The sequence below is a fragment of the Cryptomeria japonica genome, chromosome 7 (assembly GCF_030272615.1).
Source record: "Cryptomeria japonica chromosome 7, Sugi_1.0, whole genome shotgun sequence".
Classification (NCBI taxonomy): domain Eukaryota; kingdom Viridiplantae; phylum Streptophyta; class Pinopsida; order Cupressales; family Cupressaceae; genus Cryptomeria; species Cryptomeria japonica.
Genome location: NC_081411.1, coordinates 829,528,645 through 829,533,868, shown reverse-complemented (window position 1 = coordinate 829,533,868; position 5,224 = coordinate 829,528,645). Strand labels below are relative to the sequence as shown.

At 30.7% G+C, this 5,224-nt stretch overlaps 1 pseudogene across 1 annotated transcript; it reads right to left on the bottom strand.

The window, feature by feature from the left end:
- Positions 1–487: 487 nt before the first annotated feature.
- LOC131038983 (alpha-humulene synthase-like) lies at positions 488–4,366 on the bottom strand (annotated as a pseudogene). The gene is made up of 9 exons (XR_009104588.2): positions 4,245–4,366; positions 4,029–4,210; positions 3,795–3,910; positions 3,457–3,701; positions 3,240–3,331; positions 3,070–3,177; positions 2,441–2,798; positions 1,529–1,780; positions 488–1,436 (listed from the first exon to the last, which is right to left on the bottom strand). The product of XR_009104588.2 is annotated as an alpha-humulene synthase-like (transcript).
- Positions 4,367–5,224: the final 858 nt, after the last annotated feature.

Below are 5,224 nucleotides of genomic sequence, written 5' to 3'. Positions count from 1 at the left end.
AATGATCAAAAACATAAAATATAGGGCAGTTTAACACATCTGAAGGAAATAATGACGCATTGACCAGTTCTTTTAGCACATCCACCATTTTTAGTAGCACATTGAAAAATGATTTTAGCACATAGACCATATTAGTGCATCCACATAGAAGACTCAAAAAATGAAATAATCAAGTTATGACAAGTCCAATAAATCTCTAAGTATATGAAATTACTAAAAAAGCAGTCCAATTAAGGCACGATATCCATGATAAACCAAGGAAACTTAAACATATAATAATATAGAATACAAATCATAAAATGCTTCTCCCAGACTTAAAATGAGAACCCCAACAATGCTCAAAGACCCATCACTAAGTGGTACAGAACAAATCAACTAGAGTGTAGAATAGGATCTCATGTCACCGCCAATCAACTTGCCATTGGGATGAAGACACGCTTAGACCTATGAAGCCAGGTGGAGTTGATGTTTGGTACTTGCAAACCTGTCACCACCAATACATGTACAACAACATGTACAATACCTTATATCATGAAATAAATAGACAAGTGAAAAGGAATCACAACGTCATATCATGCTCATGAATGAGTGGTATGACATCATCCCTATCAAAACCATAGTAGAAGACAGACACAATCAAATAAGGTTAGTACATAATAAGATACCATCAAATCACCATAAGCAATTATAAACCATACACATAAAATGAATACACATAGATCATCAAATAGTAATCCATCATCATAATAATCTATGAATATCATTATCCACATGAAAGCATAATGTCAAGTGCAGATACGATACATCTATCATCAATAATAAAGCATCCAAATTATAAGTGCGTCCATAAACATCTAATCAAAAGCATCACAAAATAGTATGAACTATATCAATATAGTCTATCAATGCACAAAAAGAAAGAAGAATCAGGGAGGGGCACTACATATGAAAACCATACAACATGTCAACTCTATCTAAAACAAAGTTCTAATTCAATCTAAATAAGCTTAGATGAATCATAGTAACAAAGAAATTATTACAATAGAATAAAATTAGAAGTATCATCTAAGTCTATGATTTACTAGAATTCTAGAGTAAAGAAAGCATTTTAGTTTTAGATGATGAAAATGCTTTCTTTTTTATACTTCTATTATATCGAGAAAAACTTTAAATATTTGATTCTTGACCTCCTTTTGACAATATGTGAAGCCATCTCCAAATATATAGAGAAATTGTATTCCTCTAGTACCATTGACACCAAACTTCTCCCAATCAAGCAAAACATTGTCTGGTTTTAAAAATTCCCTTGTCAATTCCTTCAATGATTCATTTTTGAGTTTGGTGATGTGATTTAGTGCCTCTCCTTCTGAGCAACTAGGATGATCACCCATATAACAAGAAATAGCTGAGGCAGTTTTTCCATGGAGTCTCTCATCCTAAATTAACATTAGAAATATGTTAATATTAAAATATCATAACATTTATATCTATATTTCATGTTTATGAAAAAGGGGGGGAAAAGAAAAACCTCAAAATCTTGTATATCATCAATTAATCGTATACACACTGGCATGAGCTGGTAGAATCTAGATCTATCAAGGTATATCTTCTCAATTTCATCATCACATAAAATACGAGATCCTAATAGAGCAGTATGTAACAATATTGGTCCAAATCCTACAAATAATTCAGCATATTTCATATACTCATTATAAGTTGGAAGATATCTTGTTATTTTCCATCGTGCTTGCTCAAAACAAGCTTCTACATAATCTACCCACTGAAACACAATCCAATATACATGTTAGATATATTTCATAATTTCACTCCATGATCTATATAACTAGCTCTATTTTTAAATATGATAAAAATAAATTTGTCATTATTCTTGTCTAAAATCTATGTACAAGGTTGGGCCTAAAAATAATAAAGAATTGTTTATATTGGTAAAACATATTATGTTAAAAATAAACTTTGACGATTTTTAATGATTTTCCATAAGGTATATTACAACATTCTAAATATAACTTAGTTTGTTGTTACTTCTTTGGGATACTATATGGTTAACACATTAGCAAGTCTAATATAACAATATCATTTAGTATTTTTATTTTGGTTCTATTTTGAACATCAAATTAGTATCCATCAATCATCTAAATTAAGGAGTGTCTTAACTCTATAAGGAATCATTATAAGAATAAGAGTTAGGAAATATCCACTACTTATTACTCAACCCTTAATTTCTTTTTGTTAGTTTCATAAGATTCCATTTCTATAAAATATAATTATTTGCAAAATCTTATAGAAACTATGTTTAATGGCTCTAAATTATCACTAATTTGTTATCAAATATAATATTTTGTTTGATATTTACTTTGTTATATAAAATGCACAGTATGTTATAAAGGACATTAAAAGGGTATTGAAGAAATATACATACTGCTTTTGTAACAAAAGGCATCATGTCACGCCCTTGCTTTTTAGTAGCATCACTTGTCAATTCAAGAATTGTTTTGAAACAAAATTCAATACATGTCTTGAGGTTGCTTGTAATGTTTTTTATTATAGAAACATCCCAACCTTGAGCAATGGCCTCTGTAATACATTTGAGTTCCTCGAGCATTCCATAGTCATCATAAATGTCATCCATGATTGTCATAGCAGTTACAATTTTTGCGAAAGCAACTCTGCTAGTAGAAAGCTCCTCTTCGTCTGCCAAACTAACTGCCCAAAAGTGAAATTCAATTGTCCGCTCCCTTGTTGCAACTAGCTTGGAGATGCCAGAATCTACCCACCAACTATCATGCAAATTAAGATTTATAAGAAAATATTAGTAACCAAAATAAATTACAAACAATATAAATTTTATTACGTGATAACTTGTCGAGATCCAATCGCATATTATAAAGTCAGTCTTCGTCAAATCAATGTTTATATAATATAAATACATAAAATTGACTACAAATTTGTATAATTAAGTTTTTATCAATCAGTGGCTTCTTCCCATAGTGTGTTGATTAAGTGGCATTGTTGTTGTTGAAGTACCTCTTTGTTCATTTGAGTTATTACCTTGAGAGTTTTTTCATCTCTAGCTTGTACTGAAATTGTAGTATATTAAAATCCAATTTCGCGAGCTCTAAAATCCTTTTGTCTTCAACCTAAAGAAAACAATAAAATCTTATAGTCAATTTATAAATTATTTTAAATATCGTGACACAACAATAATATTTTACTTCTACCTTTGATTATCCAGCTCATAGATTTCTATGAAATTCCGTGCCTCCCATCTAATAAAGGTGCAGGGCCATTCATATACGAGGGCATATTCCACCTATAAAATTTTTTAAAAAAACAATCTTAAAATTCATATTGTAGTTTGTTTCTATACTTTATGTCTTGGTAACTATTTGAAATATATAATAAAAATAACTTTTTATTGAAAAAAAAAATTATTACCTCTTTCAGAAAACTTCTTTTCTCACACGTATCTCCAGAATTTTCTAATAACTTTTTAAGATATTGAGTACTAAATGCTTTAGCCTCTTCCATAAGAACTTCTTCAGGGTACGCCACACTTGAAACTCTTAAGAGATTGAGCATACTTCTCATGATATGCTCTTCCTCAATATTATTCTCACCATTATCATTTACTCCACAGAGAATGAACTGCCCGTTATTGTGCTTGAAATTCTTCAGCGTATCTTCTCAGCGTACATGACATAAAAATAAAAAATTAATTTGTTTCCATGTATTGAAATAAAAGGTTTAATACACGCAAATAAAAGATTTGATACCTGCATAAACATGATAACGATTGAGTCGAAGAAGTCTGAGTCCTAAAGCTGTGGCATTCAAATCCATTGTACAGCTTTCACATCCTAATCCTATCCCCGCACTTTCATTCCAAGCTCTGCACCCACAAATTAACTCTCCTGGTTAATGTTTTCAAGCTTCCATAATGATTTTATATATATAACAAATTACAAATCTAAATGCAAACAGTAGTTGAAAAGAGAAATTTAACAGACCGGTAAACGTAATCAAGAGCTTCTTTTATCTCGGCCTGAAAATATCGATCTATTCCGAGGCATTGCAGTGCATCAACCATCTCAAGCCGTTCAATTATATCGTTTTCTCCACTCTGCATATCTTTTAACAACATTTTCACTTCTTTCACGAGTGTTTCCACACGTTCGCGGTATTCAGATCCCTGAAAAATACACAATCAGCAAACAAGAATTTACTGCATAATTTGGTGTTTGGATAGATTGGACAAAACTATCATCCCAGTGATTGAAAGCATTAGTTGGTGTGGAAGAAATGTGGTCTCCCTTCAAATTAGACATTATGCAAAGAAATGCGCAGTACAAAATCAAGCCAAATATTTCTTGTGCTTCACTGCTATTTATAGTGCTTTCTAGATGCTTTGCATGTTATTTGCCATCGTCAGTCTGAAACTCAATGTCAAATTTGGTGTTCTTTGAATTTTTTGACGTATCGAGACTTCGTGGACGTGTCAATTTTTTTAATATTTTTCAAAGAATGTAACTTTCAAATTTGGTATTGAATGAACGTATTCTTTGAATTTTTGGTCATTTCTGGTATTTTTTGTGTAAATTTTTCTTTATGAATCAATTTTGTGTCAATTTTTCCTTTTTTTGATTTGTCTTATATATTTGACAAATGTAATTTGGCTTTCAGTCAAATGATCATTTCTCCTGTTCAAGACTATATGGATGTGTCAATTTTGTGTCAATTATGAACTGGTGAGGTCACAAATTGGGGACCTCGTTTAAAGATCTAAAAATATCACCTGAATGAAGTTTGAATCTTGATGACACGAACAATAACACCACTACTTAACCATCACAGCATGCCAATACTGACAATCTTGATGTTCAGTGCTATTTATAGTGCTTTTTAGAAGCTTTGCATGTTATTTGTCATCTTCAAGCTGAAATACAATGTCAAATTTGGTGTTCTTTGAATTTTTTGACGTATGGAGACTTCGTGGACGTGTCAATAATTTTAATATTTTTCAACAAATGTAACTTTCAAATTTGGTATTGAATGAACGCATTCTTTGAATTTTTGGTCATTTCTGGTGTCTAAATTATATTGATGTGTCGATTTTTTGTTTAAATTTTTCTTCATATGTCAATTTTGTGTAAAGTTTTCTTTATGTATCAATTTTGTGTCAATTTTTCCTTTTTTGATTTGTCTT